Below are 27,451 nucleotides of genomic sequence, written 5' to 3' on the forward strand. Positions count from 1 at the left end.
CCCCCCCCCGTTTCATCTGGCTAGATGGAAATGTTCTTGTTCCCTTATCTTATGCATCTTTACAAACTGGAACTCCGTCTGCTAATTCCTATTAGCAGTCCTGGTGCATCTTGTCTATCCATCCTGGGAGTGGATCTCTCCTGACTGTGGTACTCCCCAAGGTTTCTCATTTTTTCCAAAGAGTTTTTGGAGTTTTTCCTTGCCGACATGGAGGGTCCAAGGATGGGGGATGCCCAGGACTTGAACTTTATTTATTTCATCTGCTGTTTCTGACTGTGTATCATATTGCCTCTGCAAAGCCCTTTGACACAACCTTGTTGTGATATAGGGCTATACAAATAAAATTGAATTGAACTGAATTGAATCTTCGGAAATGTGTGGTTTATTTTGTTGCCGATGTTAGGGTCCGCAACTGGTTGAACAAAGTTGAACCTCAAAGCAGAAAACAATGGAGGGAAGCGTTCAAGAGTTTATTAAATTCAAACAAAAATACACGCAATCGCGGAAAAGGGGGAATAACACAATGGGTCCGTGACAGTAGGCCAACGGGGATCAATAATACTAACCTAAGCGGTAGGCAGAGACAGATAAGACAACAAAAAAAAATACACTCAATTACCAGCACAACGTAGGGGATTTCAAAACAAGGGCGGCAGAGGTGTCAAACGGCGCCTAGCAAGTTAATATCTCGGCACCCTTCTCTTGGATCGCCTGGGCTTAAATACAGTCTTGATGAGCTTGAATTGGCTGCAGTTACGGTGTCGGGAACGCTCCCACAGTTCTGTGACAAAACATGATTTGACCAACATTGTGAAAGCTGGTGTCGACCAAAAATTATATAATAAAATCGCACCAGCAGCCTTCCCCGCAAGTGTCCAACCTGCATCATTCTCAGGACAGCTCTAAATGCATGAAAGCAACGAAGCAAGTAAATCCCGCGCCACCTTACACGGGAATTTACCGGGATGTGTTTGTGAAAGGGGCTAAAATGTTATTAATACTGTGATTGCGATGGTAATACATTTCACCTGTGTTAAACAATCTAGAGGACCGAATCATCCATTTTTGAAGTTTTATTTTCATGGGCCAACACTATCTTGACTTGCGTTGCCACATCAAAAAAACTACACATTCCAAAACCCCAAATTATCGACTTCCGGCTGCTTGCGTAAAAGTGGGCTGGAGACAAACGAACAGCGGAGACAAATGGACTGGAGGCAGACGAGCACACAATAAAATGGCAAGCAATGGAAGAGACAAAGCTAAAGAGTGAACCTACATAGCAAAGTACGCAAAAATGACTCATCGGTGAAACTGGGGCAACTTCTTAGAAGGTCCCATGCGTTGTATAGTTCATGAGAGTGGTATGTGATGGTGTCAACACCTCGTAAGTAGCGTGAAAAAATGAGCAGTACTGTTTAAATACTGTAGTTACTCGGGGACGATTTGATTTTAAACTGCATGAAACGGTACTCTAAAAAGAATAATCAATTGTCTTTCCTAATTAACAATTTGAAAGTGTAATTAAAAAAAAAAAATAAAAAAAAACAGAACTAGCAAGAGTTTTCACTGGGACCGGGAGTGATCGGGATTACTCATGACTGCGCCCCCTGTCGGCTAGCACCGATATGCGGCGCATTCATTGCTCAACGTATTGTTGCGCCACTCAATCAGACACACCCTCATTGTCTTTTTTAGTTTGTAGTGTTCTTAGGGGATATATTTACAGGTCTTGATAAAAAATCAGTCAGGAAGCTGCAGCTAGTACAGAATGCTGCAGCCAGAGTCCTCACAAATACAAGGAAGCTGGACCACATTACACCGGTTTTGAAATCGCTACACTGGCTTCCAGTGAGTCAAAGGATAGACTATAAAATACTACTGCTCGTCTACAAAACACTTAATGGCTTTGGACCAAAATACATGCTTGACTTGTTAGATTCCTATGAGACATCTAGACCCCTAAGGTCGTCTGGAACGGGTCTTCTGCATGTTCCAAGAACCAGAACCAAGCAGGGTGAGGCAGCATTTAGTTATTATGCTCCTCACCTCTGGAACAAGTTACCCGAACGTCTGAAGTATGCTCAAACCGTTAGCTCCTTTAAATCAGGGCTAAAAACGCTTTTGTTTAGCACTGCATATCCATAACTGTCTATATATTTCAATCTACCTGCCTTCTATTCCTCTTGTGCATATCTCCATTGCTGATTTCAATGATTATTATTAGTAGTAGTTTTGGCTTTATTTCTATTTTTGTTTTATTTTCATTTATTTATTTTTATTCTGTGATTAAATGCGATCTTTTGTCTTGGTTTTTACGTTGTGTTGATTTAAATGTGATTTTTATGGTTTTCATGTGATGTAAAGCACTTTGAATTGCCTTGTGTTGAATTGTGCTATATAAATAAATTTGCCTTGCCTTGCCTTAGTGTTGCCCTGCATTTGTCATTGTTTGAAAAGATAAGTACTAATTTTTTTTACTTAAGTAAAAGTACAGATACAGGGGCAAAAAAATTAATTCATTAAAAGTACAAGTATCTAAGAAAAAAAATTCTCAAGTAAAAGTGCAAAAATATTTGCTTTAAAATTATTTGCAAGGTAAAAGTATTTTCTCCCGTTGCAGAAATGTGATATATACATATATATATATTTATAACACAGAGGTCTGAGCCAATATTCGAAAAAACAGAAACTCAATTGACTGCTCAATTTTATTTAAAACTATTTATTTAAAAAGAAGCAATAAAATTGACTGAACAGAAACAGAAGCTTAACAAGCTCAAAAAACTGTGCATAATGGCGGATTACAAGGGACCATCAGTTGCATACCGCCACTTACTGTACAAGAGTGTGCAACACCTGCTTAATCTTGCTCGTACTTGCTGCCTCTAGTGCTTAATTACGGTATAGTTGCATGGAGCGTATTGATTTTGCAAACGAAACTATCAATTCCCAATGAGAAAAAACAAACAAAAGTCACTTATAACGCAGGCGACAATTTGAAAAGTCGTGGAGTAAAATGTACAGATACGTGCTGTAAAATGTAGTGAAGTAAAAGTAAAAAGTACCACTTCATATTTGTACTCAAGCGAAATACAGATACACAAAAAATGTACTTAAGTACAGTAACGAACTACTTTTACTTCGTAACAGTCCACCACTGAATCCAGACAGTCAAGTTACGTACAAAGTCTTTCCAAATGAGTTGCCTTTTAAAGCTGTAAATGGTACTCCATATTTGCTTTCATTTTAAAATGGGCAATATTACAAAACCATTGCACATGCAGTGAATTTTTTAGAGTGGTCAGTTCAAAGAGGACCTCTAAAAACACAAACCATAGCAAAAAAAAATAATCTACAAGGTAGTTTACACAGCTCATTCGATCAATCCAGCTTCCTTTACGAAAAACACTTTCACTAAGAAAAGGTTCTTCTATTTACCCTTTAGGCTGCATGTCCACTGTTTCAATCTACTGTGGGACGGACATCAATGATGCAGCTAAATCTACCAAGCTTCCCTAAATTCTGCTGTCCTCTCTTATTTTAAATGTTATATCTCTGTAAAGCCTACTGCTTGGAGACAGACTCCTATAAAATGTGATTTTCCCTCCCACTGAGAAATTCTAAGCTTTGGGCTCTTGAGAATGAACAGCAGATGCTTGAGGGAACATCATATACTCAAAGATGACAGAATGTCTCCTCACTGAGAACACCACATATGATCAAAATGCATCACAGCAGGCATTCTTGGGATTTTTCCACAGATTCTAACACATGCATGAAAGGGTATTTAGTATGTAGTTACAGTTTTATTCTTCCTTGGACACTAGTCCCATAGCAGTTGTAAAACACAATGTCTTATTCTATGATTAACCACATCATGACAAATGAACAACCATAATTTATCGCAGTGGAGTAATTTTCCATGACCAAAAGCTAGAATGTCCAGTATATCTCAACAGGTTCAAAAGCAGTGCTTTTGATGGTAGCGGCACTGTGGTGAGTTTGGAGATTTGTATCTTACAATAACTATTCCTCATGCGATTTCTTCCCCAAATACACTTAAATGAAGACTCAAACCAGGAGACAACCATTGCATTAGAGCCCCTGCTTAGACATTATTAGTGTTGGCAGTGGCACACATTCACATCTTGTGTCACGTTCTGCTGCTGGTTAGATTGTGTTTTGTTGCAGAGCTGATTGTTGGGGCGTTCCCGACGTTGCACCTGCACCCAGTGCTGGCTCATCTAAACAGCATTTAACTCATTTGCTCCCAGCCATTTTCACCGGTGCAACCCCCTTTGCTCCTGGCCGTTTTACTGGATTTTGACTGATTTTGCAAGGCCCACAGAAAATTCTCTTCTACTGCTATATAAACATGTAACCCACCAAAAGAAAGACTCTCTTCTTTCAGCAGGAAAAAAAAACTAGTTTGTATCTTTTCCATTCTTTAGAAATAAGCATTAGAAAATAGCTTAGTTTGAGCAATTTTCCAATTTCTGATGAAAAAAAACTGAGAAATTGAGCTTTTTGTAAACGCATACATTTCAAATATAACTTCGATTTTCACACAGCTATTTTTTGCTGTAGTTACATCCCAAACATCTGAATAATGTTTTCCTTTTACAAAATAACGTGAACAACAAGACAAATAGAGCTTTTGATAGCAAACAATTTATTTACACATAACTAACTGAGAGATGACGCTGTTGTGGCAGCGACGGCCAGGGTAAACTTTTCCCTCATCGCCGTCTGTCTCATAAAAATGGATTTTTTTGAGTCTTTTCAGCATGGACACAACGACATCGTCCGCTGCACTGGCGGTCCCGGTTGTTCTGCTCGGTCGTCCCCCGCCTGGCATCCTTGACGTCCATTCGGTCGTCTTCTGCCGGCGCCCCAGCCATGCGGCCGGCCGTTTGTTCGGTTGAATTGGGTTGGCGGTCTTACCAAATGCGCTACTGCCCTCCAGTGGCCAGTTTTATTGCTTTAAAATTGATTATCAGCTTTGTGCTTTGGAGCTAAGTTGAATCAGAACCCAGAGATGTCTCTTGTTAAAAAAAACTTAAAAGACATATAAATACGTCTTTGGGACACTGAAACAATTAAAAATAGAACGTATTTATACGTTTTTGGGAGCAAATAAGTTAAGCACGGGAGATCTCAAAGAAAGCTGCCGAGATATTGCTTTGCTTATCGCCATTTGACATCTCGCACTATAGTTTCTTTATATTCGTGTATCCGCTGCCTAGGATTTTTGTTCGTGTGCTGCCTTCTTTTGAATCTCTCCCTTGTGCAGGTATTTGAGTATTGTATTTTTTGCCTTTTTCGGCTCTCTGCCTATTGTCTTAGTTTACCCTCGAGTTTGTATTATTGAGCCCAATTGACCTACTGTCACGGACCATTTTTGTTTTTTCCACCTTTCCGCAATCGTGTGTTGTTTTTCGTTTGTGATTGATAAACCGTTGTATGCCATCCAAGCTTGTTGTCTGCTGCATGGTCCAACCTTGTTTCCGCATTTGCGAACGTAACATCTTGGGCTCTTTTTTTGTGAAAACTCAATGTTTTAATCCGCAATGGACGAGTTATATGAGTGTTAGTGATATGATAGATATGCTTAAACAAGAATAAGAATGAGTAATTCTCTATTTTAGAGGAGAGATGGGCTGCGCTGACTCCCCAACCGATTGGCTGGTGAAGGGCCACAGCCCTGGGGCGGCTCCCGCCGGCATTTCTACTCGACTGCAGGACTATCACATGTCTGATGGGATTCCCGCATGACGGGTGTAATTAGACACACTCAAGTAGTAAAACTTGGTGTCAGGATTAGCGGTCAGATACCATAGAATAGGATACCAGCATACTCAGACTCACAAGGGATTCATACAAATACTGGGTTCTACACCTCACATGGCTGATTTGTGTACGCCCCCCCCCCCCCCCCTTGTTTCCTTGGTCATCAGACCCCACACATTGTGTCAACTGGAAATTCAACCGGTCAAGGTTTGAGTAATTCTTTACGTGCTTTGGGTGTTACATATACAATGCAAATCACCTGCACCTTCTCATCCCTCTTTAAAAATGGTGTTCCAGGAATGCACTGGTAGTCCATGACATGAATGAAGAACAATCTAATTTGCTTATGTCTGAGAGATTGTTGCACACAAAGCATGAGGAACTGCAAGCAGACTGTTTTAGACAGATGATGTCAAGTTGGCAAGTGAGACCACAAATTAGTGCTGTCAAGTGGGCACTTTCAGCTTCCCCTCTGCTCGTTCTTGTCCGCATGTGATCCTCTCATCCATTCATCTATTCATTTTCAAATCACCTTATTTTGTTCCAATTCTATAATCTTATACCAAGGAGTCCCCCAGCGAGTATGTCATTATATGCAGAGGTGGGTAGTAACGCGTTACATGTACTCCGATATATTTACTTGAGTAAACTTTTGAGAAAAATGTACTTCTAAGAGTATTTTTACCAAGCCATACTTTTTACTTTTACTATTCTTACTCCACCACTTTGGGCTACACAAGAGGCGTTACAGTTTTCCTCTTTATTCTTCATATTACCAACTTCACCAGAGACGTTGCAACAATAATCGCATGACTCCATTATACCAATCAGACGCAAGCTTGACGTTCTATGATAACCAGCCTGTTCAGTCATGTGGTGTCTTTGAAGCACCATAAAAAATCAGGCACAGTATTTGACATAGAGCCTCTCTCCCAATCTTTATTTGGCACCGACTGACCACAGGAAAGCAGACATATGATCATACCTGTCAAGTTGTACGGTTTCGGCGTAATTTTTACAAGTGAGCACTGATTTTTAAATGTGTATGCCTTACATTCAAAATCTGTACGTTTTTCGTGCATTACGTTTTTTTTTTCCCCGTTCGGATTTTGTCACGGTTTCGGCAATGAGACAATGTGCATTACTATGCGTTACTACGTTGGTTGAATGACGCGAGAAAAGTCAGAGACATGGAGAGAGAAGAGTGTTTGTTGTGACGCTGTTGCAAATACGATGCTAGGCTAGGTGGCTCCATTATTTCCTGATTGTTGCCGACAGCCTACAATCTACGCCTAGATATCACATGCATATAGAACTAGATGCGAAATGACAGACTAGGCGGCGTTAGCAAACAGCCGCCATTTTAAAGCAGTAGACTTCTCAGAAAGGCTCTGTTGCAGTGAACCTTCCTAGCGAACCTAAGTAACTTTTTATCTAAAATACTTCTAAATCAGAAAAATCTTGACTTGAATCTATCTTTAAATGATGAAACGGATTTAAAACTTTCACATGTCGAAAGTAGACAGAAGGGAACTAATGCTAAGATGGGAGCAATTTTAACAACTTTTTTTTTTGTTTGTATTTTTTTAACAACAACTACCTTAAAGTCAAACTGAATTGCAAGCTGAAGTGCCATGAAGTGCAACCATCAAAAGACATGATAGAAATTTCCAAAAGTGCTACATACGATTATAATAAAAGTCACTGTTAAATTTGAGTAATCATGATGTATTGATTGTTCTTTGATTGCACCAGGTTATATGTTACAATATCACCAATAAATTCATATTATTTAAAAAATTGAGTTTTATTTTTGTTTTATATTACATGCTATATACAACGTTGTAAGATTAGTCACCAATTTGTAAGGGCATACGTCACTATTTGTAAGATTGCCAACGGCCTCGGGTTGAGAGATATGGATATGATCCTTTTAATTTCATTTTAGTAACTATGAAGGAACTATTCACACACATTCAAACTAGGAACTACTTTATCCACTGGAGGTACTCATGCTCTTTGGACGAATAATGCTTCATTTCTGTCATTTTTTTTTCTCTCTCGCCAGAATTCAATGACCCCCCACCCCCCTTTAGCTTAATGCTGTTATGTAGTAGGTTGTTGTACAGTATCATTGGAACAACAGTTCATATAGATTACTTGCTGAGAAAAAAAAAATCAAACAAATTTGTAAGGAGTTACTCACATTGTTACTCATTATTTGAGAATTCTTTTTACCAAATATTTTTTTTACTTGTACTTGAATATATTTTTTGGATGACTACTTTTACTTTTACTTGAGTAAGATTATTTTGAAGTAGCGCTACTCTAACGTGAGTACAATTTTTGGCTACTTTACCCACCTCTGATTATATGCGACTTAGGCCACATCCTTGTTGATGTTGCACTGATCCCTCTGTTGATATTTTGTTCCTGAAACATAAATTCACTCTCATCAAGATGGGGCCTTTCACCACACCTACAACAATGGGCATACAGTTTGAGTTTCTGATTGCATATCTTGTCAAGCAGTCAAAGGAAGTCACAGTTCTATGAATCCATCAGAACCAGCTCATCCACAAAGATACAAAGATGAAACCTTCGAGGTCCAAAGTTAACATCCACTGCCGAGAAATTCTATCCATTTAGATAATGAGCAGGTGCATTCGGCCCCTTAACTTTTGGCTCACTCCACCCCACAAGCATAAGCATCACATGAGTTTGTCAAGCCAACTCCATACTCATATTAAATGCAGAGCTACTGTAAATACAATTGGTTGTTGTTTGCTTGCTTTAGATACCATACAGATGGTTAATAAGTAAATGGTGATTCCTAGAGATTGAAATATGTAACACCACATTTTAGATTGCAGATTCATTTCAAGACAACAGTCTAGGCTTGCACGTTGTCAGGGCTCTCAAGTTCCTCCACATCAAACTCATTCTGCTATGGTTTTATAGACATTGCTTTGTACAATGTGGGAGTTGTGCCAGAACTGAAAAAAGGGTCTGATAGAAATAGAAGCATGTCAGTATATCAGTTTCTCTTATGTAATAAATGGATAATGTCTGTTAGCATGTCCGTGACAACCTTACTTTAGTGGTATGTAATTATGTTGGACCAGCTAAAATCGTTACCGTTATAGATGTCTGCAGTGCTTGTACAAGCCTTTCTAACACTAAAATTATCACATTTGTAAGTTGAAAAAAATAAAAACCTTCACGCTATTAATTCTTGCTTTGTCAACAATGTGTTAATTTTGTAAAGAACAATTGAAATAAATGCTAAACAGCTATTTACAATATTTATCTACTATAAAATATGGAATACAATATGTGTGGCTGCTACTGGCTGCCTTGAGTTTGCAATGTTTGCATGTCCGTCCCTATTCATCTTCCCTGCCATTTTCTGTCTTCTCACCTACGTGACACATTTTCTTGGGTTTGGAGTTTACACACTTACAGTACATTTAGGGCATTCTGTCATTTTTATCATGACACCAGTGAATTTTCACAACCCCTCATAGTGTAAATGAAACTGACCTACATTCACACTTTCACTGAAGTAGTCTCTTCATCATGCTCCTTTGATTATATTTTGTGAATTTTTAAATTCTGAAGAAAACCGATAGAAGATATTTGTTAGTCATAACTGTACTGTAAGTGACTTTACAATGTATTATTATTTGTCTATAGCTCATTAATAATGGCCTTTATTGGGTCAGTTTGCTGCCGTAATGAGATGGCGGGTGGTCGACACCCTCCGCTGTCTCCTGGGAGCTCATTAGGAAATATTTTAGAATCTTTTACCGTAAAAAGTATTTGATTACGCAAATGTTGAGCCAAAGACAAAGCAACATTGACGTCATCAGGTCACTGTTCAAGCAATAAGTGACAATTTACTCTCTGTGTACTGCACACAATAAAGACTGTCTCAGGATAATAATGTGTTTGTCATAAAATGTGTGTTTTACCTAATTTATGTGTGTGCATTGAGGGGAGGCCTGGCTCAGCCGTTAAGAGACGGCCTCTCAATATTGACTGTTACGTCAGATTTCCCATGCAGTGGCTGCTTTAAATACCCAAAATAACTTACAACTGCATTCCTCTCTCCCTGCTGAGAAACAAGTCAGTCAAAACACTCTTTGGACTGGACTTTGAACCAAAGGCTAAATAATATGTTATTGATACTTAGTTGTTGTAGTAAGTTCATTTTGTCTACACATATAGATTAGTTGAATTTTTCTTTTAACCCAGACAATTGTTTTTGATTGTTTTAATTACCTGTTTCGACGAACACTTCCGCCTTCATCAGAGAGTCACTGGTGTTGGTGTGACGCGTCTTTATCAGCTGATGGATGAAGGTTTGACTCACCTGTCAGATTGACAGGCGAGTCTGCTGACCGTTCACTCCTCCAGGATGCTGGTCCAGTTAGTAGAGAGCCTGTAAGCCCCCTCGTCCCTGTTGATGGTCCTCGGGCCTTGCGGATTTCAATGGCCTCCCTGATCCAGCGCTGATGTTTGTTTTCATCAGTACGGATTACTCTGGCCTTTTCCCAGTCCATTATGTTGTTTATCCCTTTTGCAGTGATCGTTGCTGGCTGACTTGTGATGTTCCTATTGTGCTAGTTCTTTTTTTGCACTTGTTTATCTTATTGTTGTCTCCTTTTCACACTCCTTCTCACTCAAAACAACTTGCCACAGAACTCACAAACATAAAAGTACAGAAAGATGAAATGTTCATATCACATTATATCATTTCACTCTTCACAAAAACACCCACACAAGCCACGATTCATTTAGTGCACGACAGGCTAATTGCAGACAGGACACTCGAAAAAACGCACATATCTAACAGTTATTGATACTGTTTGTGTGTTACGCTATGTTAGGGGTACCAACCATCCCTTCGAAAAGCGGAATCGTCCAGGGTTCAGAAACAAAAGTATGCGTCCCGTATTAAGCGCGTCCCGTATGATCATGAAAATCGAAAATAGTGTTTTATTTGTAGAACGAACAAATGCTGGTATGATGCTATTCAAGAAAATGTTAAGAACTGGTTTCCCTGCCTCTCCTGCTTTCTGACCAATGAGCTGACATAAAAATGACAGTCCCGCTCATCTCATTTGTCGATGAGGTACTGTAGCTTGACATGAAGAAAACGGAAAACATTACAGTGGTACCTCTACATACGATCACTTTGACACACGATCTTTTCGACATCCGACCAATAATTTGACTCGCCATTTGTTCCTACATCCGACTACAAGAGAGCCATCAGTTTCAGTCTGGAGGGGGGTAAAAATCATGTTTTGGCTTCCAGTCTTAACAAAACGCTTGGAACATTTTAATTTGTGTGTGTTATTCATTCTCTTTTGAATTTTTTATCATCTTAACAGTGTTCTTTTTAGCTCAGTCACAAAAGAAAAGCTCAAGAAAAAGGATGACAATTTTAATTGTGAAAGAACTGAAGTCTCTTGAACTTCATTTTTTTCTGACAGTAGAGGCGTATTTTCCCCAACATACCTAATACAACTTTGGCGGTTTTTGACTTATAAAGCTATTGCATGTGAGACGTTTTGGCTCTATTGTGCAACACTGATTAATTGGCAATCAAAGGTCTGTTGTGAGAAGGACTACATGAATGAAAACGGGCTGTCTTTCATTTGTTGTAAACAAAAACTCAAATGTCCCACTGACGTCCATACTTGGCTGTGGCTCAGGTTATGGATCAGATCCACATACAATAAAACTCAAGACAAGTTTTCCCCTTAAATGTGTCTAATAGTTATATCATCATGTCATCCCAAGACTGATTGATGCCACATCACTCGTCAATTCTGGGAAGTTTAAGCTGTTCTCTGTCTCTGTTGTCGTTCATCAGTCGTATATGCTTGGCAACATTTAGACATTTCCAATGTCTTGATTAGGAGGGGCAAAAGTTGAGCATTGAAAGCATGCCAACCAAACGTGGAAAGTTTAATTTTTTAAATAATAAAATAAAAATGGGTGGACCATATTGTAGTTGTTGGAAGAGTATGATATCGCTTTGTAATATATTTTGTTTCCCCATTTTTTAAAATTTGTTTTGTTTTGTTTTTACAAATTATTAATGAAATGCAGTTATTCATTTAATGTCTTTTTTTTTTTTTTTTTTTTTTTTGAGCTTGAAGTGTACGTATACCATAACGTGTCCTCTTGTGCAATTGTGGGTGCGTGCAAGAATATGTGTACACACTGCTGGCAAAGAGTTGCAAATAAGGATTGCCACAGAGCCGTTAATGACTTAGATCCACGCTGCACCAGAAAAATGCCTGCAAACAGATGCGATACTATCCCAGGTTATTTTTTTAAAAGATCCCAACCACGGAACTCCAGGAAAAAAAAAATATATATATATATATATATATATATATATATATATATATATATATATTTATACATTTTTTTTCTGAGTTGGTTGCACTAAATGCAAATATTGTTGATTGGAAATAGGATTCATCAAGCTTGGCTCTAAATCTTAAAGGGTACCACGGATAGAAAGACATGTAGTTTTTTCTGTTCGGTTCTGTAGTTCTGTCTGTGGACTGGGTACTCAGCTCTCTGGACAAAATATTTTCTACGATGAGACCTACACCAAGCCAACGGCCATGTCCGGCCAACATCTTCACGTCTGGTTATGTGGAGGATGCCTGGGGAAAATGGAGACCATTATGCTTAACGTCTCTCCAGATTGAGGACGTCGAGGACCTCTTTATCTTCGGCTCCCTGATGGTGCTCGCCTTCCTGTTGCTTCTTGGTGCCCTCTGGGTTCACCGATTCTCGATGAGAATGAAGAGTCAACTCAACGAGGCAATGGAGGTTGCTCGTAACAACGGCGACAAATTGTCACAGGTGACGAAGGAACAAGCAGCGTTAAGTGATGCCACCGCTCAAATGGTCCCAAAAATCATCACAGAGCTCCGGGATCACGAAAGGCTCGCTCGAGGAAACCGGGCAAGGGAGGATGATGACTAATCTTCTGAAGCGGATACAGCAGACGCGAGCCTCCATGACTCCCCCGGCCTTCCCTCCCTACACCTACTTGGACATCAACTGATACAATGAACCCACTCAAATTGACAATATGTATAATTCCATGGCATGCGTCCCTGGCTGTTGGGGGACTGGTATCGATAAGCATTTGCTTTTCCCGTCTTTCCTTTGTCTGTCATCGTCTTTCTTTCGGGCAAAATTCCACACTCTGAAACTGTCAATGATTTTGATGATGATGACAATGACAATAAATTCATTCATTCATTAAAAGATAAATGTTAGTACGAATTATAATAATTTGATATTAAAACCCCTCTTAATATTTTTGTTTTAATAACATTTGTAAAAATTTGTTTAACTCATAGGTCGCCATTGTTGTTGACGTCACTGCTGGACTTCCACAGTGTCACTCTTTAACCACATAAATATGTCGTCGGTTCTGCCCTTCCAATTTGAACCTGAGCGGAATATTAATGAGTAGGACAGCCCTGTTGATATTTCACAAAACTAGCAGCAAAAGCTAAATGAACCGAAAAAGTGGGATGAGACAAGTAGCGTACATGTGTCAAGTTCGCTAGTGACAGCACTCTCCTGTTCTAGTGAGGGAACAGGAAAGTGTTTGATGTCAAAAAATGTTTGCAGATCTTCACGGTAAACTATGTTATGATCCAACTTTTTCTAATATTATTGGAGATAGCATCCAGAGCTGTTGTGTGCTTTATATATCATTAGGGTATACAGTGAAACACAGCAGTTTGAGGGGCTTGGTGTCGAGCCGCTACTCCTCCGCATTGAGAGGAGCCAGTTGAGGTGGCTCGGGCATCTGGTTCGGATGCCTCCTGGACGCCTCCCTGGAGAGGTGTACCGGGCATGTCCCACCGGCGGGAGGCCCCGGGGACGACCCAGGACACGCTGGAGAGACTATGTCGCTCGGCTGGCCTGGGAACGCCTTGGAATCCTGCCGGAGGAGCTGGCTGAAGTGGCTGGGGAGAGGGAAGTCTGGGCTTCCCTTCTAAAGCTGCTGCCCCCGCGACCCGACCCCGGACTAAGCGGAAGATGATGGATGGATGGATGGATGGATGGATGGATGGATGGATGGATGGATGGATGGATGGATGGATGGATGGATGGATGGATGGATGGATGGATGGATGGATGGATGGATGGATGGATGGATGGATGGATGGATGGATGGATGGATGGATGGATGGACAGCAGTTTGATTATTCTTTGCAGATACCCCGTACATCACAGCACACGAAAACGTTGATGCATTCACCTCGACTGAGACATCTAATGACGTCTTACCTTATTCTTGTCACGTAAAAGCGCTGTCCAGCCCGATGACCATCCTGCCGGTGTTCTCAGATTTATCAGATGTTGCTCCTGCAGCTTACTTCTCGGTGAGAGCGAACTTGACACATTAACGCTACGCGTCTCATCCTATTCTTCCTGTTGATTTAGCTATTGCTGCTCTTTTTGTGAGGGCTATCCTACTCATTAATATTCCGCTCAGGTTCAAATTGGAAGGGCAGAACCGACGATATGTTTATGTAGTTAAAGACTGACACTGTGGATGTCCGGCAGCATACCCATATGATGTCACCGCCATGCGACGTCAACAACAATGACGACCTACTAGTTAAAATAATTTTACAAATTTTATTAAAACGAAAACATTAAGACAGGTTTTAAAGGTTTTTTTCAAATTAGTTTAACTCATACTAACATTTATCTTTTAAGAATTACATGTCTTTCTCTCCGTGGTACCCTTTAAATATACTTTTTCAACAAAAGTGCCTGAAAAGTAAAAACCAGAAGATATATTTATTTTTTAAATGTCTTTTGAATTTTTTTACGTATAAACGAAAAGCACAAAATCAGGAAAAGTAAAAATGGTTTAATCCTCAGCATTGAGCATCACGTAGTTCTCAGCATTTGCATGTTATTTTAATTAATTACATTCAAACGTGATAAACGCATTTTTAAACTCAATAAATCTTTAAATTCACTTCACTTTTCCATTGATAATCAATGAAAGCACACTTATATTCAGTCTGTGACAGTGATTAGATGCTCCGACTCCGAGTCTTTGTGCCTTTGACTTGCCGTCATCACAATGTCCAAACCCTTCTGTCCTATTCCAAACTTCTGTCTGAAGCCATACGCAACTAAGCGTCACTGAACTAAATGTGGAATGTCAACACTCCCGAAACCGAAATACATTGGAACTACACCCGCGTGTCAGACTTCCAGTTAACAGCCCTCGACATGTTCCCACTGCTTCAGCCAGTAAGCAAACAGCATGATTGAAAGTCTTTTGGTATCGCCAAAACTTCGGTCTTTGAAATGAGATTTAAAAGAGCCCATTTTCCCCATCACAGCAAGAAAATGCCATTGTAATCCATCAGCTCGACAGTAAGCAGGAGTCCCCGAATTTTGACGGTTTGCTTTTGTTGAAGGATGGATTTCCCACAGAAAGGGGCAAAAATTCATTTAAAAAAACTAACAAACAAACAAACAAAAAAAAACTAAATTTGCAGTTGAACCAGTATTATTATTACCAATGGAGCAAAAATAAACAACCATGCATCAAAGCCAAACTGGGATAAACCCAGTGTTTGTTAATTACTGGTCTTGACAGTGTTGATCAGTTGTATTTCTTACTAATGATCTCATGAGGATTGATATTTGAAATTTTCCTAAGCAGACTAATAGGTTACATAATAGGCCAGAGAAAATCATGGTATTACTGCACAGTTTGGATAAATGATACTGGTAGGCTACGCCTGGCTATAATTATCTCCACTATAAACTAAGACTTCTGCAATACAAATGGTGTATTTTATAATTAAATTATTGAAGGACTTCTATTGCATTTGCACTACAGGAGTTCAGAAAAAAACTGAGAGGTAGACTTGAGTTAAAACAGCTGTATACTTCATTGGAAAATAATGTGTGCGTGACAATCCAAAAAGCTGAGAAATGCTGAGGTCAGAGACAAGGTGGATGGTAGGCAGTTGTACAGTTGTTTATAATGTTTTGATAGAAAATATTAATTAATGCTGCATTCAGCGAGATATTTTCACAAGAGAAGACAAGCTTATTTGAGAATCGTTTGGCTTATTTGGTTGGCTCATTCTAAAGTATCATCGACTCACTGTTTATTGACAGTTTGAAACTAACAGTCTATCACTATGTGGTTTAGGTGTGATGTTGCAGTAGCGCCTTTACAAATTGAATAATATTTTCACGGTTTTTGGCTTGTTTTCAAGTGATGGTTTTTGAAATATAGTAAATGTATACACAGTGTATTGCCTTGAGTTAACTATAAATATAACTTTCAAAAATAGACTTGATTCAGACAAATCTGCCCACTACATGTAGTCCCCGGGCTATGAATGAGTGCCGTTCCTACGCTGGCGACGTAACCCGAATACCCGTGTATGTCGGAATTAACCCTTTAAGTACTCCAAACTCTCAAAATAACTATCCAAAAACATGTATTCTACGTCCTTGTAATTTCCTCTCCAACGTAGGCCCCTCTGTTGGACGAAAATATCATTGCATGTTATTGACTTTCCTATATACGAATTCAACTCATTTGCTCCCAAAAACATATAAATATGTCCTATTTTTAATTGTTTCTGTGTCCCAAAAACGTATTTATACGTCCTTTAAAAATTTTTTCACAAGAGACATTTCTAGGTTCTGATGCAAGTTCGCTCCAAAGCACAACGCTCGAAATCCATTTTAAAGCAATAAAACTGGCCACTGGAGGGCAGTAGCGCATTTGGTAAGAACTCATATCGGACCATGAAAGGAAATGAATGAAGAGAAATAGTCAGGAAACAGAATTTGGAAGAAGTAAGAAGCGAGAGAAAAATGTGGAGAACGATGTAAACACAAGGCACATGCCCCACACAAGTTCCCGAGGTGAATTCTGTTATGAGGTAGTGGTCAATACAAAAGAAAGATTCAAAAAAATCTATCTTGATGAGACAGACAGGCGGTGATGAGGGAAAAATGTATCCCATCTGTCGATACAGCCGCGGCCACAACAGTGTCATCTCTTAGTTCAATAGTTTAGTTATGTCTAAATAAATAGTTACTTTGCGATATAAAAACTCTATTTGTCTTGTTGTTTATGTTATTTTGTAGAAGGAAAACATTTGTCAGATGCTTTGAGTGTCACAAAAGCAAAAAATAGTGTTAAAGTCAAAGTTATGTTTGAAATGTATGCTTTTACAAAAAGCTCAATTTCTCTGTTTTTTCATCAGAAATTGGAACATTGCTCAAACAAAGCTATTTTTTAATGCTGATATCTAAAGAATGGAAAAAGGTATGAACTTACTTTTTTTTTCCTGCTGAAAGAAGAGAGTCTAATCTTTCTTTTGGTGGGTTCCATGTTTATATAGCAATAGAACAGAATTTTCTGTGGGCCTTGCAAAATCAGTCAAAATACAGTAAAACGGAAAATGGCTAGAAGTGAATGAGGTAAAGCAAAAAAAAAAAAAAATTGTAAAGCAATAAAACCGCCAACAAAAATTAATGAAATGAAGCCAAGCTGTAATCATTTCACTATCACTCGGCTGCGCAACTTCTTTGTGGGAGCAAATGTGCTCTTCTTCGTTTGTGCGCGTGTGCTCTTCTTCGTGTGCGCAAGTACATTCTTCTCCGTGTGTACATGCGGTCTTACTCGCGTGAGGAAGTACTACTTGCTCTATGCTTCCTGCGCCAAAATTAAGCATGCATCATGCTAGGGTTGCCACCTATCCTTTAATATAAGGAGCGATCCATAATTGGGAATTAAATGTTGCCTTCCGTATTGAACCAATACAGAATATATATGAATAAATACATTTCTATGCATTTTGGGAATGTCCCTTTTTTTCTGCCTGTTACAGCTTTGGGCGTGAGGGGGGGCGTCCCATATTTCTATTTCTGAAAGGTGGCAACCCTACATGCATCACAAAACAAAAATCAACATGATAATCAAATACACAAATGAAAAGGGCAAAACAGTCATATTAAAATATAGTCAAAGATACTGTGGGGTATGATAAGGTACTGTTTACGCGACACACATACGTGACACTTACACGTACTTGAGACAAAATGGCTGATGAGACTCCGGTGTCGTAGTCGAAATCACATGAGTCGGGTGGATCGTAACCCGGGGACCACCTGAATTTGAATGAAGCAGTGAGGTGATCAAGAGTAGATTTAGAAAAGGATTACTGTGTCAACCTTTTTCTGAAAAATAATGCTGTAATTTGTTTTAAGCTTTGTTTTACCATGAATAAATGTACATGGAATATGAATTGGGATTGTTGTTCATTAAAACACACGTGGTGGCCACATTAAAATGAAGTATCCATCTCCTTATTCAGTCTAAACAAGAAAGAACATGATCTTAATGTTATGTTCTATTATAAAGGACAAGCCCAAAATCAACACAAAGTGAAAAATGTTCAGGTTCATGACTGATAGTGAGATTGGATTAAAGTGATTTGTCATTTATTTATCTTGTTCGTTAAATTCTTTCCACGCAATTGCAGCTGTTGGATATTCTTAACGTGATTTTTCCACTCTGACACACAGGTCAATTTGCTGCTAATTTGATAGCTCTTTGCTTTTCTTAGAACTAAATATTAAAAGTTAACTAAGTTAAAACAAAAGAGCATTAATGATTGCATTCGCTATTTTAAGAACTGCAATAAAAAGAGTAACAGATAATGATTTCAGATGTATTTGCTTTTATAATGTTGATGTTTTAACTCAGAAGTTTACAAAAATAAGTAATAATTTTAGGCATTTGAAAATCTTTTTATATTACTGAATTAATTTCATGGCAATAAATAAATAAATAAAAAGAGGTGGTGAGGACATAATACTATATTAATACTACAGAGCATTACAGCCAGCACATTTGGAACATAAAATATTCTTGTCTGACTTTAGTACAATAGTTTGTACTCCGACTGATATTAATTTCTGATAAAGGCTTACCAAGTGCAATGTTACATAACTTTGACACGATTTAGAAGTTTGAAAGCCCAGATGACAAACTGCAACCAGTAATCTACTACTCATAGCTTCAAGTCATTAGTTTGTTAACTTTGGTCTTCCCCATAGTTTTTTTTTCTTTCTCTCAATTTCTACCATCATTGGATAGGTTCTTCTCCTAATAACTCTGAAGTCAAATGCCTCCTCATTCCCTCAGACGGACATGGATGCTTCGGATCAACTTCTGTCTGGGAGTTTCCTGAGTGTTTCATTTGGACCAAGAGTTGGCTGGTGTAGCAAAACAAACAACTAGAGCGAGAGTGTGAACCCTCGTTTGTATCTGAAGCTTGTTGGCTAAAAACCTTTGGCTCGCTGTGTAGAAAAGCCTTAGAACCAGCAATGAAAGGTCAAGGTTGGTCAGGCTTTTGGTTTTATCATTTCTATGACAGGACTAAACACAGTTTCAACACGACAGTAAGGATTAATTTGGAAAAACTGAGTTTTTTGGGGGGTTTTTTTGGGGGGGGGCAGTTGCCTTCATCATTTTTTGTTGATAATTATAGAAGCAACCAAAGCAATTTCTACAAAGCTGAGATTCAGTAGTTCTAATAATTCTCAAAATAGCAAACATTACTTTTTGTCTTTCATTTGAATAACAATTGGCAAAAAATGTGTAATTGTATCTGTGATGCGTTAAAGCATTCCCCTCGGAACACAACATCCCCCACATTAGTTCCATGGGTGAATTATGTAGAGGATGTATTGATAACTATACACCCCCCCCCCCCCCCGAATTCACTCACATTGGACGCCAAGCGTAACATGACCGAACATGATGATTGGGCAGACGCCTGGGGCACCAGGTGGGAGACAGCCGAACGGGACGATCGGGATGCCAGGCGTGGGACAACCGAGCAGGACGAATGAGTGGACATCAAGAACGAGGACGAGTAGCACGCTGTGTTGTGCAACCCAGCCATGGCCGGGGATGAGGGCGACTGGCAGAACGAACCAAGATGACTAGTCATAGCAGGTGCAAAGGAATCGCCGAAAGTGGAGTAGAAGTGATGTCCTCGTCATCCAGAGGCGGCGAAACAGGAGAAACATCGTCAGCTGTGTTCACAGACGCTTGCCGGGGAGCAACACCGGAGACTGCCGGAGGCGCTGTCACTGAAGCGATGTACTGCCTCCGCAAACGCAAATACAAACATCGGCAACTCACGAAAGCCAGTGTCCAACGTTTCGTTCAAAGTTCTTACTATGCCTCGGAGACTTCGGCGATGATGTATGTGAGTCTGAGGCAGTGAGTTGAGCTGGTGTGTCCAGCGTGTCAGCCACTCGTGTCTCCTCTTTGCCTTGCCTGGAAAATGTGCATCAAAGGATTCTCCCCGCAATACAACTTCCCTCACATTAGTTCCATGGAGGAATTATGTAGAGGATGTAGTGAAAGCGTTCCTATTTGACAAAGCTTATGGTCTGGCTAGTTGAAAACAGACTGGACTCACAGTTCAGTCCAAGCTGCCCTAGGAGCTATAATGCTGGGGGAAGTACAGCAACTGAGTCCTATCTCCTGTTTTTCACTCTGCCTACCACTTGTCTTTACTTTATTTTTCTTTTCTAATTCTAATATCTAGTTGACTAGTTTCTTCATCACTAGTCACCTGGTGTCCCCTTTCCCTCCTCCCCTCTGGGGGAGGTGCTAATTTTTCAGCCGCAGCCGCCTGACTATCCTGACCCCTGGCTGGATGGATGTCCTTGTTGCCCCCCGTCTCATCTGGCTAGATGGACCCCCTCAAGGCAAGGAGTTTTTCCTTGCCGCTATGGAGGGTCGAAGGATGGGGGATGCCCAGGACATGAACTCATCTCAGTCTACTGTATCTGTGTATCAAATTGACTCTGTAAAGCCCTCTGAAGGCCCAAGTACACCAGATGCATGATCGTTGCGGTTCCGGTCCGACTCCGGTAAAAAAAAGTACCGGAGCCAATCCGTTCCCATTATATCCTATTGTTCAATGTATACCGGCCGCGTCAGTGCTCCGGATTGACTGCGAACCACATCCGGGTATAGTGGTATAATGGTGTAGGCTATTTTCTATTTTTGCTGGACACGCATCCGACAAAATGGGCGGAGCTGGGCCTGACGTCAAAAGCCCAGGTGCCTAATCACGGTTTAAACACGAGCGGAGATGGATAATGAGCGCTTCATCATGGAGGTGGAAACTGGAAAGTCACAAAGTAATATAGGATCCAGCAGATCGTTATTATAAGGACAGCATTAAAAGCGAAGCTGCAAGGTGTCCTATTATGTGTGTTTTTCTGGCAATGATATCAAACACACGGCGTGCCGACAACTTTGAGCGAAAAAAAAAAATAGCAGCGTATCTGGAAGTGGTTCTACTGCAGAAATTCTCGTGCCCGGCGCACACACAATGTTAGTTTGTATACAGAGTCGAGGGGGAAAAGTACGAAAGAGAAAAAAGAGACACCCACAAGTTTCGACCTGGTGGTCTATTCAAGACGTTTCTCTTTCGTTCCTACATTTCACTTGACTCTTCATAGAAAAAACAACAGTTTGCGCTGGGCACAGGAATCTGCAGTGATGAGACACCAATTCCAAGCACGCTGATTTTTAGTTTGTGTAGTATAAAATTTGCTATCCATTTTATAAATATTACAGATTATTTAACAGTTGTTTATAACAGCTCTATGAGATGTTATGTGCCATAAATTTTAAATGTGCACAAAGATATAAACCCACCGACACAACCAAGGGCATAATAGCCCCCCTTCCCCCCACACACGGAGCCCTGATCTCAACATGATGCAATCAATCTGGAATTAAGAGACAGACACAACTAAAATATTGTAGCGTCGCCGGGGCTGTCATCGGTGGGTTAATTTATGCACCAACGCGGGGCTGTCATTGGTGTGCTGGTGCGCCAGCGCGACGCTCCGATTGGTGGACTAAATAGCGTCAGTGTATATAGTTGTTGTTTTTGCATTGGTGAGGTGGCGGGAAGTTAATAAAGAAAAAGAGGAAAAAGGCGTTGAAGCTCGTGTGTTGTTTTCGCGGCCAAACTTCCGCTTAGCAAACGTTACAATATCAATATGCAGGAAAAAAATGTGCTCTCTCTCTGCTTCTCTGATGAGTACAGACTCCGTGTGTTTGTCGTTGTTTTAAATGGCACATTATCGCGCGGGATCACGTGAGAGCTCACGAGGGGACGGAGTTGGCGGACCGCAGCCGGTATGATTAGCCTGTTTTTGACGTACTGTGTGGCACGCAGTCAACACTGAACCGGACCGGAACCACAACGATCATGCATCTGGTGTACTTGGGCCCTCAGACAACCTTGTTGTGATATAGGGCTATACAAATAAAATTGAATTGAATTGAATCACTACATAATGATAATTGCTGACACAGCCTGAAACTGTACTGAATGCAAAATACAGTGCCTTGCAAAAGTATTCGCCCCCCTTGAATCTTGCAACCTTTCGCCACATTTCAGGCTTCAAACATAAAGATATGAAATTTAATTTTTTTGTCAAGAATCAACAACAAGTGGGACACAATCGTGAAATGGAACAACATTTATTGGATAATTTAAACTTTTTTAACAAATAAAAAACTGAAAAGTGGGGCGTGCAATATTATTCGGCCCCTTTACTTTCAGTGCAGCAAACTCACTCCAGAAGTTCAGTGAAGATCTCTGAATGATCCAATGTTGTCCTAAATGACCGATGATGATAAATAGAATCCACCTGTGTGTAATCAAGTGTCCGTATAAATGCACCTGCTCTGTGATAGTCTCAGGGTTCTGTTTAAAGTGCAGAGAGCATTATGAAAACCAAGGAATACACCAGGCAGGTCCGAGATACTGTTGTGGAGAAGTTTAAAGCCGGATTTGGATACAAAAAGATTTCCCAAGCTTTAAACATCTCAAGGAGCACTGTGCAAGCCATCATATTGAAATGGAAGGAGCATCAGACCACTGCAAATCTACCAAGACCCGGCCGTCCTTCCAAACTTTCTTCTCAAACAAGGAGAAAACTGATCAGAGATGCAGCCAAGAGGCCCATGATCACTCTGGATGAACTGCAGAGATCTACAGCTGAGGTGGGAGAGTCTGTCCATAGGACAACAATCAGTCGTACACTGCACAAATCTGGCCTTTATGGAAGAGTGGCAAGAAGAAAGCCATTTCTCAAAGATATCTTGTTTAAAGTTTCCCACAAGCCACCTGGGAGACATAACAAACATGTGGAAGAAGGTGCTCTGGTCAGATGAAACCAAAATTGAACTTTTTGGCCACAATGCAAAACGATATGTTTGGCGTAAAAGCAACACAGCTCATCACCCTGAACACACCATCCCCACTGTCAAACATGGTGGTGGCAGCATCATGGTTTGGGCCTGCTTTTCTTCAGCAGGGACAGGGAAGATGGTTAAAATTGACGGGAAGATGGATGCAGCCAAATACAGGAACATTCTGGAAGAAAACCTGTTGGTATCTGCACAAGACCTGAGACTGGGACGGAGATTTATCTTCCAACAGGACAATGATCCAAAACATAAAGCCAAATCTACAATGGAATGGTTCAAAAATAAACGTATCCAGGTGTTAGAATGGCCAAGTCAAAGTCCAGACCTGAATCCAATCGAGAATCTGTGGAAAGAGCTGAAGACTGCTGTTCACAAACACTCTCCATCCAACCTCACTGAGCTCGAGCTGTTTTGCAAGGAAGAATGGGCAAGAATGTCAGTCTCTTGATGTGCAAAACTGATAGAAACATACCCCAAGCGACTTGCAGCTGTAATTGGAGCAAAAGGTGGCGCTACAAAGTATTAATACAAAGGGGCCGAATAATATTGCACGCCCCACTTTTCAGTTTTTTATTTGTTAAAAAAGTTTAAATTATCCAATAAGTTTTGTTCCACTTCACTATTGTGTCCCACTTGTTGTTGATTCTTGACAAAAAATTAAAATTTTATATCTTTATGTTTGAAGCCTGAAATGTGGCGAAAGGTTGCAAGGTTCAAGGGGGCCGAATACTTTTGCAAGGCACTGTATAAATGATTTTTAGCTTTTTTTGTCATGCCTTGAGCTGAGTTTTGTTAGGATTTTGCCCTAGTGTTTGCAATCCGCTGCCTCTATCAACCACCTGTGTCTCATTGTCTCGTTACCTCATGTCATGTATTTAAGTTCCCCATTTGCTGTCCGTCCTTGTTCGGTAATTGTCAATCCAAGTGTCTACCTGGCGTCTCGTTCTTCGTCCTAGCCCTCGTTCCTCTTTAACCAAGTTTTGATACCTTTGTTAGTTTTATATTTGCGGGGGTGGGGGGGTTGTTATTTTTCATAAGAGTACTTTTGAGTTTTCCACCACCTTGCCTTTGCGTTCTTGCCGCCTTTTGTTATCCTGCGTTTGGGTCCTCCATGCCCCCACCTGACATTTTTATAAGTTATATATTTTAAATTATATTTTTGTCACTATTGATCAGGTGGCAGGCAATCTTCAAGTGCTTATTTCACTGCACAGCTGTCACTGGTTAAAGCTATGTGATCTTGAGACCTGCCCCCCCCCCCCCCCCCAAAAAAAAAATTGTCACCATTAAAGGAAATGGAATAAAGCATGCTGATTAGTTTACCAGTGTTTAATCTGAATATCCAGCTCTCCCTTCACTTTTTAATTAACTAATCATGGGCTTGTGCCCGCCCACTGACTTATCACACCCAGACTTAACTGCAACCTTGCTGATACCTAAAGACATTATGCTGTGAAATAATGTCTTCACAGCCTCTAGCTCGAATATATTCTTGTTGTCTTGTCATTGTGACAACGAGGCACTCTCAGCATCCCTGGTTAGCTAAGTACACATCAAACTAATGTTAGAGTGTGTACCACAATGCTGTTAAAGTCACACTAAAACACGTTTTTACGGTGAAGACCCTAAAAGAATATCACAAAAACAAAAATGGTGAAAAATATTTTGATGCTCTAGCGTCATAATAGCGTACCGCACGAATGCTATTTTTAAACCGTGACAATCCATGTTATTACTGCTTCTTTTCTGCTGGTAATCTTTCAAAAAAGAACATGCCGAGAAACACTGCTGCTATGGAACTTGTAGAAACGATTCTAGACATTACGGCATATGAAGTATGTATTTTTTCATACATTTGCCGAAGCCAAAACTCGGAGGAAAAAATGTGTAGAATGGATCAACTTGCGTGGACGTCCAATAGACCAGTTTAAAGCCAGCAAGGTGAAGCCATTCACATTTCATATGAAATAAACATTTTTGGGAGGCCATGGTCCGACAGAGGAGGAAGAGGTAAGCCATTTTGATATTTTTACTTATTTTTTATCGTGGCGTTTTGCCGTGCTGCTTCTGTCTGACAATGAATGACCTGAAAAAAAATGAAAATAGTATCTGACTGCCACTGTTGTTACCTTTTCTGTTGTAAAAAAAAAAAAAAAAAAAACTTTAGTAATGGGGAAGTGTAAATAAATTATAGATTTTTCATCAATGAAAAAATGAAAAGTGTTCATTGGCTGCCACTGAATAGCATTTGCGATCGCTACACAAAAATAGCAATGCAAATTACCACCAAGAACGATCAGAGAAATAAGACAACCAGAGGATATAATATATATGAAAGACAGGGCATATGGCTGTTAAGGATAGATTGTTGAAAGCGGAGAATGTCATTGTCATATTGGCGTAAGGCAATGCACACAAGAAAAAGGTGTCGATAAAAAAGCTACCTCAGGATCAGGTCGGCTCTTTTTCTTTTTCAGCCCTTAACACTCAAGCCGTCTCTTTAACTGAACATTTGTATGTTCTTCCACATCTTTACCAGTGAATTTGGCACCAGGGACATCATTTTCCGACAGAATTGGTAGGTTTAGCTCAGTAAGCATCTCGTTCGTACACTGTTTCCATGCATTTAGCATTAGCGACAAACGCGAGCTTGACCCGCTTAGCAACAATTGCTAACGTCATGAATATTAATGAACAAAAGTGACATGTTGCGTGAGGTATGCCATTCAATGCAAGCCACAGTCTTTTCAAGTGTTCATATATACCCATATGGCTAATGTATTTAGAAAAAAGAAATTCTACATTTACTTTACGGGATCCTTATTATGTTAACACAAGCTTTCTGACGTTTAATTGTTGTTGTTGTTTTTTTTTAATACCCCCGTGTGCATGTGTTTTTCTGCTTGAGCCATTGGTTTGTCATGTCTACTGAACACATGTTCACCATGTTTGCGCTGTAACTACGTACATGAAACATTACACTCAGTGTGTCCTTGGGTTTCCCCAATTTGTGCCGCAACCCTTTTGGCCTCATCTTCTCGCATCTCCGCTGTGTCACGACGTGAAAGATTGTTTACTTTTCGCAAAAGCCACTTGCGAGGTCAGGCTAAAGTTGGCTTAACTTTTTGTGTGGTTTCCAGTTGTCTGCACTTGGCTGCCCCTCACTGACAAAAATGGAAAAGGTCCACACAAACGAGCTCTTGAAATTGTCAGTGACTGTCAAACACAGACGAAACAAAGACAGTCTCCCGCGTATCTGCTCCAAAAATGTCTCCACTTACTGTCCAAGGAATTTCCTTTCCTCACATGATGAATTTGGGAGAGAGCATTTCCACACACGTGGGATGTTAGCGGGTGCCTGAGTGCAGCTACTAAAACACTTTTCCGCTCAAGATCAAAGTGGTGAGGAAAGGGAGGGACAAGACTTTCCCTGCTTACTGGCTAAATGCAGGGGGCTCTATCTTTATGAAGAATGATAAGACTGTGTAGGACCCCCTCATCTGAGTCAATACAAATTTTCAACGTGACCTGCATGGAATTTTTAACACTACACATGTTGCTCACGTTGCTTTTACAGTTTTACAGCTTCAGATTAGTACATAATTTAATGAATGAACTACCACATTGTCAGTGACCAAATGTTCAATAACGTCCCTGAAAACATTGAGAATGTCAATAGTTCACCTCTAGCTAGGTCAGTTTTATTGTTGTTGTCATCTTAAGTCAAAGGAGAAAATGTCTTTGTGAACACAATGATGGAAACAGAAGGTGGGGTACATTCTGAATTGATCCATCCATCTATCCATCCATCCATCCATCCATCTGCAGCTTAATCCGGGGTCGGGTCGAGGGGGCAGCAGCTTTATCAGGGAAGCCTAGACTTCCCTGTCCCCAAGCCACTTCAACCAGCTCCTCCAGCGGGATCCCAAGGAGTTTCCAGGCCAGCCGGGACACATGGTCTCTCCAGTGTGTCCTGGGTCGTCCCCAGGGCCTCCCGCCGATGGGACATGCCCAGAACACCTCTCCAGGGAGGCGTCCAGGAGGCATCCGAACCAGATGCCCGAGCCACCTCAAATGGCTCCTCTCAGCGCAGAGGAGTAGCGGCTCGACAACGGTGACTCCCTCCCGGATGACCAAGCTTCTCACCCTATCGCTAAGGGAGAGCCCGGACACCCTGCGGAGGAAACTCATTCCGGCCGCTTGTATCCGGGATCTTGTTCTTCCGGTCACGACCCACAGCTCGTGGGTGAGGGGTAGGAACGTAGATCGACTGGTAAATTGAGAACT

General features: G+C 40.4%; 1 long non-coding RNA gene across 1 annotated transcript in view; it reads right to left on the reverse strand.

Annotated features, from left to right (window-relative positions):
* The window catches only part of LOC130908079 (uncharacterized), a 35,213-nt gene extending 15,029 nt beyond the window's left edge, over positions 1-20,184 (reverse strand). Inside the window, exons 1-2 of the long non-coding RNA XR_009061567.1 lie at positions 19,641-20,184; positions 17,937-18,015 (exon numbers count right to left, since the gene is read on the reverse strand). This is a non-coding gene — a long non-coding RNA (uncharacterized LOC130908079). The remainder of the gene's footprint in view (positions 1-17,936; positions 18,016-19,640) is intronic.
* Between the last annotated feature and the right edge of the window lie 7,267 nt (positions 20,185-27,451).

This window comes from Corythoichthys intestinalis, chromosome 19 (assembly GCF_030265065.1).
Source record: "Corythoichthys intestinalis isolate RoL2023-P3 chromosome 19, ASM3026506v1, whole genome shotgun sequence".
Classification (NCBI taxonomy): domain Eukaryota; kingdom Metazoa; phylum Chordata; class Actinopteri; order Syngnathiformes; family Syngnathidae; genus Corythoichthys; species Corythoichthys intestinalis.